The following is a 17,359-nucleotide window of genomic DNA, read 5'->3' on the forward strand; positions in this document are numbered from 1 at the left end:
TCCTTTTGTGTAACTAAAAGCACTTAAAAATATAATTCAAACTCAAATGAATCGTTAAACTAAGAACAGGACTAGCAAAATTATTCTTTCCAACATTTTGTCTAAGCCTTTAGTACTTCCAGGAATTTTCTCAGTCATGAACACAGCTAATCATGAACACTTTTGTAAAAGTGGTGTGGGTTTTTTTGTTGTTTTGGTTTCATTTTTTTTTTTAAGAAAAAGAGAAAATATTTTTGTAAAACTATTTAACTGCTGTAATAAAAATAGAAACAATACACCCATTTTCTGAGGCTTCCTAAAATCAAGGTGATTATCTGATAAAGAGGCACACTTCCTAGCTGAAAATATCCAAGTTGTTCCTTACTAACTAAATTTGTATGACTACACGCAGGAAGTCACAAAATTCTAGGAGGGTAACATCAAGAACAAGGGCACTCAACGTGGTTTTTGCAGCATTCTTGAAGATAGACGTGAGAGGATGGGCTGTGTGGATATTAAATTTTAAAAGCTTCTTATCCTTCAGGAAGCCTTTAAAACTATAAAAAATTTAAAAGGATTTATAAAAACTACATATGCACAATCTTCAAAAGAGCTTGAAATATGTTTGGAAAGATCAAAGAGGAATATCTTACATTATCATATGATGGGGGAAGGAGAAGAGAAGGAAGAGAGAGAACAAGTGTCTGGAGTTTGGTGTTGCAGGTGAAGAACAGAACTGAGGATAAAGGTTTGCTTTTCACAGTCTTATCTGGCACAGAGTTTGCCATCTTACTTTTTATATCTATCTTAGTGCTACTTAGAAAATTGTAGAAGGAGGTGGAGTGTGAAATGTCTGAACAACCCATGATATTCTGTGGAAAAGAAATGTGCCAGTTTTAGTGCTTGAATGGCTGTAATTATCATATTGTGGGCGAGAGTGCTGAAAGCTTAACATTTCAGCGAAGTATGGTAGGCTTATTCAATGCAAGATGTTGATATGTACCTATAACTTGTACATGATATAGTGTCTCACTAAAAGCAACAACAGAATAACCGTTGCCTTTAGGCTGAAACTATATGTGCAATTTAGGTGTTTTCTAAAGGTCTCTTTATAAATGTTGCATGGAATACGTTGCAAAAGGCTTACACTGTGGCACTTGACAGTTCAGAGTTCCTTTGGTTTTACTATGTTGAGTGTACTTCCAAACTTGAGATTTCAGTACACTTCCTCCTAAGCAATTACAATGTCTTTCGGGATATTCATTAAGCTTACATATTTTTCTCTCTTCTTTCGTTTTTTTCACCCTAATTTAAGAGACGATATTGGGTTAAATTTAGTTCAAGTTTAAGTTTATGACTTTTTTTTTTTTAAATACAAAACAAACAAACAAACAAAAAAAACCACAAAAGAAAACAAAAAAAATGCTACACAACCCCCACCTCCAATCAATGTGAAACAAAGCTATAACCTTACAGTTAGAGTTGAAGTCCTTGTGTGTTTGGAACTGAAATACTAAACTGCCATTTAAGTGTTAGAAAGAAAAATATTTTTAAAAAGAAATAAATAATTCACATTCATTGTTCAAGCAGGTGGATGCAAGTAACTCTCTCCAAAAAATCACAGTGAACTTCTCACTGTAACTTATTTCTGTATACTCTTTTGCTTTCTGTTTTTTACTCTTCGTGGATTTTTCCATAACCATTGGTTGTTTGTGCTCAGATAGGTCACAATTATTTTCTCTCCAGATTATCTTCTCCAGAGAGAGAATGAATTCTGTTGGTTCAGAATTGAATTTATCTCAAACATTCACAGTCAGTGCCAATCACTGCCACTCTGTTCTACTAAAATAACTATTGGCTCAGAAACTATTACAAGTCCTGTTTCTTTGTGTTTTCTGTGTTACCACTTTAAACTCTTCTATAGCTGCTTACTGTTTTTTGTCTTTTCAGGTCTGGAGTCTTCCTGCAAAGCATGCAGAGGCCATAAGTGGGATGCCTCTTTTCTCACTGCACCTGAGGTCTCATAGTAGCTCTTACCATACACTGCACTATGAGGATGATATATCCTCTAATTTTCCTATGTTAGCTGCTTTTGGGACAGGCTTTTCTGGTGCCTTGTAATGAGGAGCCAGGAAAGTCCAAAACGCTTTTTGAGCTGTTTGAAAATAACTGTCTAAACTAGACATGAAACCATAAGGAAACAAATAAGGAATGGAATCCATTTCCTTTCACTGTCTGTTTGAAACTCAAGTATATCAAAATTATTTTACCTTTAAGAACCATGTTTTGAGATTTTAATATTATCAGAGCATAGAAATGAGTAACTATGCTTCCTCAAGGTGTTTAGATGCTTTATACATTTAACATGCCCATGAGATTTTTCATGATCTACTGAGCTTTTCCAAGGGAGGTGCATTGGTTTATGATGCCATTTATTTCCTCTCTCATTTTCTCTCTATTTGTGCTTAATGTTATCTTGTATAAAAATACAGTGTTTTTCCCCAAGAATGATCCAAACATATTTTACAAATGCAACACTTTGAATTTGTTGCAACTCAATGTCATTTTATTAAGTAGCCTTGGAAAACAGGTATGTACAAGCAGAGTTCTGTATTTCTGTCTGCCCTGTGAGGCAAACAGACATGCTGCACATCACAGTTATAAGCTCTTTCTTGAATTCTTTTTGCTACTAAGACTCCCACTGAAACCATCAAGGAAGCTACTTTTACAAGGAATGTAGACTCCTACTCAAAGTGAATATTTCTTGTTATAGACCAAGCCAGGGGATGCTGAGGGAATACTTAGTTTTGCCTTTAAAAGTTACAATAAAGTTTTGAGTCTCTAAGCAATAGCATTAGTGGAGAAGAGTGAGGGTGTGCAATGAACACTAGGGTAGTATTTCTCTGCATAGGCAGCAAGCCAATTCCCTTCTCATCAAATTCCTCTTAATCAGACTACAGGATGAAGATTTCTGGCCCCAAAAAAACCAAACAAACAAAACAGTGTTTTTTGTAAACTAATAGGCAGAAAAAAGGGAAGCAAAATAGCATTCTGCCTCTGTGAAGGTGTGGATTTAGCTCCTTAGCTCAATCACTCTTACAAAGATGACAGACTAGATGTGCTTACTTGTGTTTGGTTTAGGCATATGCTTTTCCTTGCTGAATGTCCTGATTACCAAAAAAGACTCTTATTAGTGTCTCTTGAGCTCCTTCTCTCCCAAGTTACCGTTTGCCTATTTACTGTGTCCACATAGGATTGTGTTCTAATTATTCATATATTTTGAAACTTGTGAAGTTAAAGTGCATTACTGAGGAAAAAAAAACAAAACACACACACAGAAAAGCACGACTGAAATATTTTGGTATTTGAAAGAAATTTTGGCTTTACCAGATCAGAATTGTTAGTTGCCATAGTAACAACATTATGCAAGAAGGTATTAACATCATTACAATCATTCCTAAGTATTGAATAGCTGCTCAAAGCTTTTCCTCTTGACATATGGCAAATCAAAAGGTTCATAACTCTGTTGTAGCAAGAAGACAACCTGAATGGTTTTTTTTCTATTTCTCTAGCACTTCTCTCCGAGGTACAACAGTTTAGCAGCCTTCCAACAGTAACAGCCAGAATAACAAAATATTGTTCTGTAAAAGGCAGTCTAGTGTTTAGGAAAGGTAAAAAGCCCTTGTTTTTTGCTCAGGAAAAAATTATCAAGCCAAATTCCTGTAAGTAATATCCTTTAACTGTGTGTGGAGAGTGAAAGATAATGTACAATGTCTTAATTCTATTAGCACAATATATGTTTAGTAGAGTTATATAACACTACCTAGTGTTGATATGACACAAATTGATTTATATTGGCTTGGATGGTAAGATTTTGGTAGCAGTGGGGGCTACAGGGTGCTTTCTGCAAGATGTTAGAAGCTTTACCCCATGTCCAATAGAGCCAAAGCCAGCCAAGATGGACCCACTCCTGGCCAAGGCCAACCCATCAGTGATGATGGTAGCACCTCTGGGATGACATATTTAAGAATGGGGAAAAGTCACTGTTCAGGAGCAATTGCAGACAGAGAAGGGAGGAGTGAAAATATGTGGGAGAAACAACTCCACAGACATTGAGGTCATGGAATAAGGAGAGGGAGGAGGTGCTCCAGGTGCTGGAGCAGAGAATCCTCTGCGCAGCCCCTGGTGTGGATCATGGTGAGGCAGATTTTCTCATCAGCCCATGGAGGTCCATGGGGGAGATACGCCCCTACAGCTTTTCAAGGACACCACATTGGGGTAGGTGGATGCCCAAAGGAGGCTATGACCCCATGGGAAGTCCACACTGGAGAAGGATCCCGGCAGGACTTTCGGAAAGAGAGGAGGAGCCCACACTGGAGTAGGTTTGCCGGCAAGACTTATGACCCTGTGGGGTCCCACCCTGAAACAGTCTATTCCTGAAGGACTGCACCTGGTAGAAGGGACCCATGCTGGAGCAGTTTGTGAAGAATTGCAACCTGTGGAAAGGACTCACATTGAAGAGGTTTGTAGAGGATTGTCTCCTTCAGGAGGGGCCCCACCCCGGAGCAGGGGACAAGTGGGAAGAGGAAATAGGACAGACTAGCTCTGAGCCTGATGAATGCAGTGTGAAGCCTTTCACAGCACTGGGATGCAGAGCTCCAGGAAATATATTTTTGGGAAGTCTCAGCTTCCTCCAGCTCTGCTGGCAAGGTAGCCATGTGTTAAATGCCCTTTTACAGAACTCAATAGTGATCTCAGTTCTCTCTTAAAAGATAGCTAATGGTACCTTTTATATATGTGTGTGCTTATAAATACACACACATATATACCTATACATGTAAAAAAAATATAAAATATATATGAAATAATTTTAAAAGGTGATAGGGAATTTTCCAATGTCAGGGCATGTTTCAACTTTTGAGAATTGCCTGTAGTGAACCATAGCTGCTTCTACCTCCTGCTAACCAAAAAATCTTTGCAGGGGTGAGGAGGGGACATGAGACAAACTGGAGACAATAAGTTGAATGGAAATGTTTCATTCATAACTTTGAAACTCTGTCAGTACTGGTGAAAAAAAAAACAACAACCAAAAAACCCCAAAAAACAAACAACTAAGTTTCCTGAGATGGAGAGAGTCATTTGAAGGGAATAAGGCTGAAAAAACCTACTTTTTTAGAGCATCTATTTGAAAAAAAGTGAGTTCAGATTCCTTTCTTTTCTCAGAACCATTTCTATATTTTTTCAAACAGTGTTTCAAGTAAGTCACAGAAAATTAGGGAATGCAAGTTATGATCATAGACTTTAATATTTTTGTAGTTCGAATGTCTCATAAATTGGGAGGAAATACCTAATATATGCTTAGGGTTTTTATTTGTTTTGGTGGTGGATTTGGGGTTTTTTTGCAAGGCTCTTGATTTTATACCCCTGAATGACTAAATCAGAATATCTAGTAACTTCCTGTCACGTCATATCAATTCACAGCAGCATCCTAGGGTAATGCATCTTCTTTCTTGTATTTTTTAGTGCTTATGCAAACAGTTTGGAAAGATGATTCTTACGCCTGAGGTAGACTGCAATTAGTATGCTATAGATAGAGAAGTGTATAATATACACAGTATACCATTTGTCAACTGTAGCCTAAAGAATTGTTTTCTACTCTGGAAGAATTCTTGAATAAAAGTATCTGATGGATATGCCAGATCCATCTCATACAGTAAATAGTGAGAAAATTTAAAACTCTGTGTTCAATGCTTTGTCTGCAGTGTGCAGTAGATAATTTATGTGACAAACATTAAGTAATAACAGAATAGGAAAATATGAAGTAGTTCTTCCTTTATGAAGCCAGGTATGCTGTATATGAAATGGGAGGGTAGAGAGGGTCCTTTGGGAAGTTACTATGTAAATAGTATATTAAATATTGTATTGTAATGAATATATACTAAGAGATAAGTTATCAATTCTGCAGGCATTCTTCTTTGTAGTACCTTCTAGCTGTCCATGAATCTTGCTTTCTTTCAGACCAATAAGCAATTTCTATAATTATAGAATGATTTTGGTTGAAAGGGATCTTAGAGTTCCTCTAGTTCCAACATCCTTTCCATGAGCAGGTTGCTCAAATCCCCATGCAACCTGACTTTGAACACTTCCAGGGACGGGACATTCGCAACTTCTCTGGGCAACATGTCTTGTTACCTCATAACCCTCACAGTAAATATATATGATATTGAGCAATCCAAAATAGTTTTCTTTTTTATATTAATAGATTTGCCTAAATTTTATTAAGGAAGGTATAATAAATTGTTTCCAATTAAACATTAGGGATCTGTGTTATCTTTGTATTAGCAGCAGTTGCCTCTGAAGTGAAGTAAATAGTACTGTTATTTTTTTATTATCATCTTTAGTATATGTAGTATAAGGCTAGTATAGATGTTTGTATATTCATGGGTTTTTTTCAGAGCAGCTTGAGAATAACTTTTAAATATCTTTTAATAAAAGCCAAAAAAAAAAAAATCTACATTTGTTAGCTTTATACATAATGGGAAAGAGCACAATCATTAATTTGGTTAAACGTGAACAACAAATTTCTGCCAGATTAACAGTTTTACACAAAACATGAGAGGACTTAATTTCAAAGGAATGATCAAAACTCTGTATTGATTATAATAAAAATGCTCCCAGATATTGATAGGTTTCTAAAAACAACTAGATGTCAAGTTCTGTGAAACATGAACCTACTGACTGCTATCAGTATAATGGTGGAATACAAAACTGATTTCCTATTTGCATTTTTAACTTTATTGTTAGAACAAAACATCTTAATTCATTAAAAGCACCTAAAAATAAAGTGTAACAATTATGTCCTTATCTAGTTATACAGCCGTCAGCAATACTGGTCATAGTTTGATCAAAATATCAGTAAAGTTGCTGCCATTTAACTAACTAGCCCAGAAAATTGGATCCTGTTTTGCTGTGTTTATTTATGTTAGTCCATTTTAATGTGCTACTTAACAGAGGAAGCAACAACATAGTAAGTCTTTTATCCATGGTTTCAGAAGTGTAGCAGGTTTTCTTTCATCTTTTTCCTTTTTTTTTTTCTACTAGCCAATAATAAAATTAATGATAATCAAAAAAACTTAGTGTTGGGATTGATCTCAGTAAATACAGACTGTGCCCCTCAACTGCAAGAAGTAATTGAAGTTTTCACAGTATCTGAGAACATTCCCATGGTGTTTTGCCAACAAACCAGAATTTCCTTTATGCTACTCTCTTGCTTAGTGCATGAAAAATCATGCTTAAGGCTGAAACCAGAGGCATTTTTTGACATATCAGTTCTAAATTTTCCCAGACTTTTAAAAGTAAATATTAAACTGTATATAGAAATTCTGTAACTTCACTGTAATTATGAGCTCAGGTGGGAATTATTCTCCTTATGTTTTGTATTGTGTTTCACAAATGAGTAATTAACATTTAATGTATTTAATGTGTATGACTTTTGTGACCTTTAGTTTTTCATATTGACATAAAATGACTGGTTTCAGAGAGTAATGTGAGAGTTTTTTATCAGAATCATCGACAGGCAAATCTTGTGAACTACAAAATCTAGTTTACAAGTCGTTGAAAAAGACAAACGAAATAGCCTGTCTTCCTGTGACTTATATCTGCCCCACCTTTCCTCCATAACTACATCTCCCAGAAAGATACAAAGAGCTTGCATCATTTTTCTCTCCACTCCATTTCTCTTTCTTACCTCTTTTACTCTTACTTTTTTTTTCCCCTTGATTTGCCGGTTAACTTATAATATCTTACATGTACTCTTGATTCTGGACAAGACAAGAAAGGTCAAGAAGAAAGAGAAGCAACATGGAAGTAAACTGTCATCCTCTCTCACTCTTGCTCATAGTGCTTGGGGTGATTTGTGTCTGTAATAGCACTATGAATTTCTCTAACATTGAACTTGTTTAATTTTGGGGATTTTTTGGGGGTGTTTTTTTTGTTGTTTTTATAGGGGTAAGAAGTCTATTGTTGTTTATCATAGCTCTTAGAAGTGTTTTCTTACCCTGAGGCAATTTATTTGTCCAAATTCAATACGGGTTCTGCTGTGGCTTCCATAGAAACCACTCTCCCTGGAGTAGTTAATGTCCTCTTATTCTCTGCTAATGAAGAGCCCTCAATCTGATTTAAGTATTTGACATTGTTGATAATCCCATCTTCCTGAATTCTCTCCACAGAAATCCTAGTTATCCTACCAATCTAACCTGGTTTTGTCCTTCAAATTTGATCTTTGTGTTGAAAAACCTTCTGTTTGTAAAATAACAGGATTGGACCCACGATCTTCCGTACAGTCTTCCTCTGTTTCCTTGTCTACATTTAGTAGATTCCCAACTATGTTTTACAATAATAAATTTTGAGTGGTTTGTTACATGTTTTAAGGAGAGGAATACCATGAATTAAATTATTGGCATTAGAATTATTACTAAGACATGGGTTCACAAAAAAAAGTCATAATTGTGAAATAATACACAAATAATGTAAAATAGCTATATAAAAGGCAGTTACTTAATTTTTTTTTAAGAAATGAAAGAAAAACAATCATTTTAGCATAACTATATGTGTACGATGGTTGCAAACCAAGACACTGCTTTTTATTTTTATCTAGGTGCATTGATTTGCTATGATAGCTTATAATTAGTGGTCATATGGCTTTTTAGAACAGACTTCCTGGCAGTAAGATTTATGATAACATAGGGTCAGTAATTTTAGTCGTTGACAGAATAAATCCTAGTAGTAGTACAAAACCATCAGGGAGACTGAAGGAATTCTTGGTGAACCACAAAGGACTAACAGAAGGTGTATCCTTGCATCTACAATATTTTTCTGGTGTACACGGAGATGTACAGTATCCACAGTATCCTCAGATAATTAATTTTTAATTTTCTCTAATAAGAAAGTTTGTCAAAACCTATAGTGAATAAATATTGTCCACATAATGCATATGCAGAAGGACAAAATCTAGTATGTCTTCACTTAAGAATGCAGACTTTTTATTTCTTTTCATTTTGCTTTTGTTTTTGTATTTCAGAAGAGTCAACAAGTTATGTAGCAGAAATAATTATTGCTGAGTTTTAAAAAAATCCTAACTAAGGTTTAGTAAAGATTCAATGCATGCCTACATTTGACATACGGATATTTGCATATCAATATCCTTTGATATTGTTTTGAATATTAACTTAAAATACATTAAAATATATAAATAAAAATTATAAAAATGTAAATAAATATGTCAATTTAGAGAGCAAAACTGATTAATTAGGTAGAATTCTCATTACAAGATTAAGCATTTTAATACAGAGATAGGAAATAGAAGGGTTGATCAACAATTAAAATTTCCAGTTTCATTGGAAACATGAAGACATGATGCTTGAAATGAAGGAAAAAAGATGCTCATTTCAGATTGCCAATTCTAACGTAAACAAAATATGGGTTTTGACATATTCTAACTTCTGACCGCAATGTAACCACACTGTAAATGGGTCATGTGTATTTTCTGCCTAAGTTGCATGGTGTTGTCTAGCAGTGTCTTTGGCTAGTATCCTCATTTTCAGACAAACTGCTCCAGGTGGGCAGAACAGCCCTGCCAAGGGCAACTACATCCTTCTCCATGAAGCTGGGGAGCTGGCAGAGTAGAAAGTCATATTCTGCCAAATGTCTCTGAGGAGCGCAGCAGTTGTCTGCTTATCTAAATGTTCATTCAACTGGAAATCTGTATTGGGATACAATACCACAGATTTGAGTATAGATTCTGGTAAGAAGCATATGTCAAAAAAATTTCAGAAATAATGAAGAAGGGTAGAGAAAGTAACAGTGTTGACTTGAGACTAGGTTAAAAACCAGAAACTTAATGTACTAACCTAAATATATTCAATTTAGCTCAAAGTTGCTGTCTGAGGCCTTGTTTTTGGTTTTTTTTGGTGTTGTGGTTTAACCCTACCTGTCAATTTAGCCCCACACAGCCACTCACTCACTACATCACTTCTTATCTGGATGGAGGAGAGAATCCAAATGGTAAAAGCTAGAAAACTCGTGGACTGAGACAAAGACAGTTTAATAGAGAAAGCAAAACCCATGTACAAAGGCAAAGTAAACACGGAATTCATTCACTGCTTCCCATGGGCAGGCAGATGTTCCACCATCTCCAGGAGAGCAGGACTCCACCACTTGTAATTGTTATTTGGGAAGACAAAGGCCATAGCTCCAAAAGTCTCCCTCTTCCTTCTTTTTCACCCAGTTTTATATGCTGAGCAAGATGTCATATAGTAGTTCAATTGATGAATTTGACAAAGGCAAGTTTGTAAACATGCAGGGCACTGTGCAACATTTGTTTTTCTTTAAACACAAGTTTCTGTAGAAACCATATTTTTATTCAGTGATGTTCTATGGCAGATAATTGCTTTAGCGTTTTCCTCAGGACCATTTAACTAGTATTAAAAATCCTGTACCACTAAGGTTTAAGTTGAGAAATATATATTGCTGCTCAACTAATTTTTTTACTTGTCCAAAGAATTTTATGGAGAGCCACATTAACAAAGTATAGTATTAAGGAAACCTTATCTACTTCGTTATAATTTAAAACTTATTATAAAAAGGTAGGAGCTGTCAATAAAGACCTAAAAATACTGATCTTTAGTGAAATTTTCCTGTTCTTTGTTACAAGAAACTCTTGAAGGAAAGTATTTTATAAGAATTTTTAATCTTTTCAATAGAATAGGTTTCCAACTTGTTATACCAATACAGTAGAGCCATCAATAGTATGTTTATGTTCCAGAAGGAATTACGATATTCCTTAAAGTAAGAAAATAATAATTAAAAGTACATTTGAAAGTTTCATATGAAAAAAATCTAGGAATAATTATAAATGTATATGTAATAAGTAAAATTTTGTTGTAATAATTTAGATTAATTTTATATATTTGAAATATTGGTTTCATAAAATCTTTTTCTAGATAGAATAAAATTTAATGAAAATTGATCTATTCTTTGTGTCAAATAATAATTTTCTTATTTGAAACCAGAAAGTGTTGAGACTCCCATCCTGAAATAGGCTTTGAGGTCAAGGATTTGTCCTCAAATATTCAGATTTCAATATAAGCAAACTGCCACAAAATTGTGAACATTTTTCCTCCAGCTTTCTGTGTGGGAAACTCCATGATGGAGAACTAATCCATGTTCTGCTTTATTTTCACCCTTCTCACCATCCTCCCCAGTGGCACAGACTGTGATTTAGGGCACTGAGGCCTGGCTCTATTTCTCTGAATGCAGAAGCCCATCCTTTCTTGTTGTGAGGGTTAGCAGTTTTATCTGTGAGTGATATTTTTGGTAGCCTTCTAGGTGGCAGAGGAAGTGGGACAGAAACAGCAGAAACCAGTCAGAGAACTCTGTACCTGATAGATTTTTACTACAGAAAACAAGGAAGTATTCTTCCTTTTTTTTTTTTTACATTCTTTTGCTCTGTATATATCTCAGTATGATAATGGCAGTACAGCAAATAGCTTCAGAGCTGTATTATACCAAAAAATGGGAAAGAATAAAGAAAAGGTCCACATGGGAATGATAATATTTATATATGAATGTAGCGTACAAAATGTGTTTATGCTACTGAGATTTAAATTTCCATATCTGACATATTGGTGATTTGTTTTTCTTTGATTACATCCCGAGAAGCAGCATAAGAAATGTATGCTGTTAAGAGCTGATACATTGAATGTCATGTTTAATGTTTTTCAAACATAATCAAAATATGTAATATTTTCTTGTGGTTTCTTCAGTATAATGCTGAAATTAAGGCCCATGAAACATCATATTTTTTTAATATTCCTTAGGAGTGCAAGAGAACATATAAATGACACATACTGGGCTGATTCAAGCATTTTGCTGTATTAACATAAACATTCCTTTTTGAAAACACACACATAAAAATCACAGCAGGATTGTAAGTTTGGCATTTCCATGCCACAGAGGATTTATGCTTATATACTAGTGCTAGGAAATGAGATTCTTCTTTCAAAAAAAGTAAAATGTTGTCCTGCAAGACAATTTGATAGGGGTATTTTGCAGGTCTAGAAAACTTCATCAGTGGAGAAACTGAAAGACCAGGTCCTGCATCTCAGTACTATGCATTAAGAAAAGGAGTCTGTGTATAATTATTTAATAATGCAGATGATACTGATGTAAAAGAGTAATATTTTCTTAGTAATTACTCCATCATTCTGTTTCCACCCCTTACATCTTAGCACAATGATTCTCTACTGTGTTATTGTTTGTTCTTCTCTTAGCTAATTTAAATTGTAAGAAGTAAATGAGCATTTACATTTTTCCCGAGGAGATAATTTTCTACTTTAACAAATATCAGTGCTTTGATATTGAATTTCCTTATAGTCCCTCTATATATCCTTATTTGGAATTCTAAATTGAATACCCTATGGTTCTGAAGAGAAGTGTCTTGTAGACCACATCTGGTATTTAGACTTTTTTTACCCTGGTCTTCTCCAATTTGAATGGTGCAATTCTACTGTGGAAAACTGCTTTGTTTAAAGGACACTTTTTGCTTTCATTTATTTAAATTACTTTAAACATTCTATTGTTCATGAACTGACCATAGGTTATTTCTTAACCTATGTGACATCAGAGGAAACTTTACCTTTTGACAATTTTCTCTTTCCTTCCCTTTCACTTTTCACTCTGTAAGTTCTAACTGCAGAACCATGGGTGATGCGTGAGCAGAAAATGGACATAGCTCGTCTTCTTACTTCCACGTTGCACTTGAGGTATGACTAAGTATGAAAACAATATTTCTACTAGGAGAATGAGCAAATATGATCTTAAATACACTGGCAGTTAATAAATTTGGAATCCTCATTTTTGTTGAACTGTTTACTAGGCAAACACTCTCTTGCCTACTATCAGTGACAAAATATATGTAAGCTCATATCTCAGGAGGAGAAATTGTACTTGAAATTAATTTGAGGACACTACACGAAGTTCTTAAAATAAGAACAAAGGAGTTTAAAAAAATGAAAGTCCAGTTTGAGAATTAGCAGTCTTTTGAATACAAATAATACAATATTTGTAGGATTGGTGGCCGAAAGAGGTTTGAAAGCTATCACTGTTGATCCAATGATAGACAAAACCAATTCACAAATTTAGCCTTTTCTAGTTTTCTTCTCTTCACTACTAAAACCAATAACATAATGCAGACACATACCCTGACTTTTGGTTAGCCAATTTCTATTCTTGGTCACTAACCACATTTCTGGCAGTCCGCTGACTGTCCCTTGGTCAGTCTGTTTGTATTCTGTAACTCTTGTCTTTAATATGTGACTAAAATGTTTGATTTTTCTTTTTGCTCCCAAGTTTTGGTTATCTTTCATCTTCCCACATATCTATCCTTTTTCATGCCGTCTTTCTGATATATATATATTTCTTCTATGATATATTTTGATGTTTCCCAAAGTGTAATTTCAAATCTGTGATCCATAATATTTTGTAAAGAACTCATATGCATATAGTCCTCTTTTATCCCACTCTTTCTCTAAACATGATTATTGTATAAAAGTAAAAAAAAATATTTTCTTTTAATTTTAAGGAAATAAGTGCCACAAGAAGGCTTTATAGTCTCTAATGAGCATACTTATCTTTTTTACAAAACTGAAGCATTAATTAATTGCAAATGAAATGATATCCTAAACTTTGGTAAGTGCCAATGCCATTTAATCTCCAGTTGGGTTAGGTTTTTTCATTTTTTTTTAATTAGCTACTCAAACCTATTTATGCATTGAAAGGTAGTAAAAAAAACTTTAAAAAGTTAACTGAAAAAATTTAAAACTTGATCTCATAGGTTTTTTGAGAAAATCAGGTAACAGGTTTAAAGCAAGTACAAACTTAGTCAATAATTGAATAGAAACAATTTAAAGCATAAAAGAAACTTCTACAAACTTTGTGGATGATAGATCTATAAGCAGCTATTAAAGTGGTCCAGAACAGGGCAAGATGAATATTGAGCCAAAGTCTCCTCTTTTGTTTCTAGAGGCTGCTTCCTAGCATTTACTGATTTAACACAGAGGAAAAATAATAATGTTCCAATATCTTAAGTAATTTGAAACAGTTGAACCGCTGGACAAATCTCTTTGTGTATCAGGAGAAAGAACAAAAGAACACTAGTTTTCTCACTCTACAGTTGTGGATTCTTGCATGAGGAAAATATTAGTAGCAAATCAACAGCAGTAACAATATTCTGAAGAGTAGAACCACATCCACATTTGCTTTTGTAGTTTTATAGGAAGGAAAATAATACTACAGAATCAGAAGGCAGCACTACGCTGATGTATATGGACACATTAGATATTATAAAACAGCAAATAATTTCCTATATATACTTAGAGTCTGCAGGTAAAAATCCTGGTGTTACTTGTAAAAGATGTAGAGAGGACAATGGAGAAAAAGAAACTTGGGGAAAAATGGATTTGTTCTTGAAAATAGTGAGCATGACAGTGTTGTTCAGGCCTACTGATAGGCACTGCATATGTTCAGTGATTTAAGTATTATGTAGATTTTATACTCCTAGATTTATATCTTTACGTAGTGTATAGTCTCTATTACAGCAACTTTGTAAACATGACATCATTCAATTACATCATACTCTATAAGGAAAGGATATGATGCAATGAGACAGATGGCTATCCAAATCCAAATAATTTGCTATTTGGGGAACAGAAACTTAAATCTGTAACTCCTAAGTATAATATGATAATCGCTTCACAATGTTCTTTTCAAAGCTAGAAGCCACTGAAACAATGAACTTTCACTTTCATTGGTCTGTTCATCCATGTCTGCAGTGGCCTTGACCAGGATATTTATAATAATACTATCACTAAATGGAACTGAAGATATTCGCAAAATCATTCAGGCCTGATTCCATGACAATATTGCAACTTGAGGGAGTTGCATGTGAAAGTACTCTACATCTGGGCATTATTGGGAAGTAAGACTTGGATGAGACCTTTATCAAATCAGAAATGTAACTTACTTTGGACCTATGAATGTTTGGTGTCAAATGTTATGTTCTTACTCTTGATTTTTGCCATCCAAAGCTGCACCTTGACAGTTCAGAGTTCCACCTTTGGCAGGACAACCATGATATGGAAGGAATTTCCTTAAAATCTAACATTTGACTACTGTGACCCACTGACTTTTCTGAAGTTGCACGCAATAATTTAAAAAACTCCATATATTACAAAGCCATGGACTGAATTTCTATTTAATTACATAATAAAATCTATTTAGAATATATTCCTATTATAGAAAAGAGTGTTGCACTACTTTGTTGCAACTGCTTTATGTAATGATTTTGAACTAACTGCTTAGAGATTATGCTCATCTGCCTCTGTGGGTATGTTAACAGTCATATCCTACAAAATTCAGGCAGTGTGTTGCCCTACTGACTGAAAAGTGAGATTACAAGAATGTTTTCTCATTAACTGATTTGCTGTATTTATGTGCATATGGTAAAACTGAATTGAAAAAGTATTAATTAGAAAATGTCCCTAAATTTAGCTATAGGGCACATCAGCATATCTACGTTGCAAATGTTGCCATACAAATGCACCCCAAATTTGAAATTTATCAAGGAGAACCTTTGTTAATAAACAATTTAAAATTTAATTTGACATTTGGATTTTGAAAGCTTATAGTGCAGAGTGACGCTGAAAATTTTTCATCAAGTCTTTGTCAGTCCTGATGAGAAGGGATTCATAAGCCTAAAAGTTTGTCTGGCTTTATTAAAGCATCTAATATACTTGGATAAAAGATACTACCACTTTCCTCAGAATTTCATTCTATTGCAAGTGTACAAATCTTTTTTATAGGAAAGCCTCTATTTGCTAGGAAGAAATATATCACCATTTTTTTTCTCTACTTTATCTAAGATAGTATAGATTCACAGTTTTTGTAAGATTATTTAAAATTCTGTACACTGTCTTTCTGCAAATTATATGAACAATATACGATACTGTCTAACCTTTTAAAATTTATTTAAACCTGCTTTGTAGGGTTTTTAGAATCAAGTTTTTAATATACCTGCAACGATCTGGCTTAACATACTGAAAGAGATCTCCTTTATGTCATTGAATTCATGTGCGAATTACATCAGATTACATCACTATTATAAGCATGCATTTGTAGAAAAATGTAATGCAAAACTCATTTTCATTACATTTTTAAGGGTTTTTCATAAAATCAAGAGAAAGACCATTTACACGAGGATTTTTTTACCTCTGAAATATTATAGTGTTCATAATACTTTGCAATGACTTTGGTGTTGGTAAGTACATCAACACATCACTGACTCTGGAAGAAAAATGCAGTGGGTGAAATCTGGCCCTTACTGGTAGTACTGTGCAAAAACTGGCCGTAAAACAGTTCAGGGTTGGCTGAACATCAGTGACAACAAATATTCTGGCACTATTGTACAGGATGGCTGAAGGCACTCAGCCATGGCACAGAAAAAAACACACTGCCACTGCTTTGGAAAAGATCAAACTTCCCCCTTGGTCAGTAAGCTGCAGATGGCAGCATATGTGTTAGCAGGTGGGGAAACTGTTTACTCTCTTTGGCTCTCACTCTGGATCCTGTTAGATGTTGCTGTGCTGCTTAGTGTCCATTCTGTATTCTAATTTGAGTGTTAGTTGAAACAAAGCCCTTCATTTACACAGGGGATGACGTTGAAAAGCCTCTTCATGTCTTGTTTTCTCTCTGCATCTCTGCTGAGGGCTGCTCAGGCTTGTTCCTAGAGATTTGTCATTAAATTACAATTCTGGAATTGCTGGGGAAAAATTTGTTTTTTTCTTCAGCAATCAAAAGATAATGTCTCATCAAGAAATCAAATGGAAAGGCATGGAAGGAGTCCTTAGAAATAAAAAACCAATCAGTTCTGAGGGAGTGGAGATCAGCTGCTGTTGGGTACTACAAGCTGATATTCTTCCACTGTCCACCCCTTCTGTACCACCATTATCTGCTTTAAATGAATGATTAACTTTTAAGTTAAAACTGCTTCTTTGTGAAATCTCAGCACAGTCCTGCAGTTTTTAGGTCTTACTGCACATTTTGTCTGTCCTTTTCCCTTTGTACCCGGAATCAATCGCTTCTTTCATTCACTTCCTGCAGGAGGCAAGCCCAGGAAAGCAACTCAGCATGTCCTCATGAAACTACCTTGAACCTGTCTCCAAAACACATACCTGTCCAAAACACAACCTTAGTTTGGAAAGGATCTTTGATGGATGATGTCACATGGAAGGTTTTCTTCTGACACTTGAGGGACAGCAATAGCTAA

The sequence above is a fragment of the Manacus vitellinus genome, unplaced genomic scaffold (genome assembly GCF_001715985.3).
Source record: "Manacus vitellinus isolate BGI_N305 unplaced genomic scaffold, ASM171598v3 scaffold_33_pilon, whole genome shotgun sequence".
Classification (NCBI taxonomy): Eukaryota; Metazoa; Chordata; class Aves; order Passeriformes; family Pipridae; genus Manacus; species Manacus vitellinus.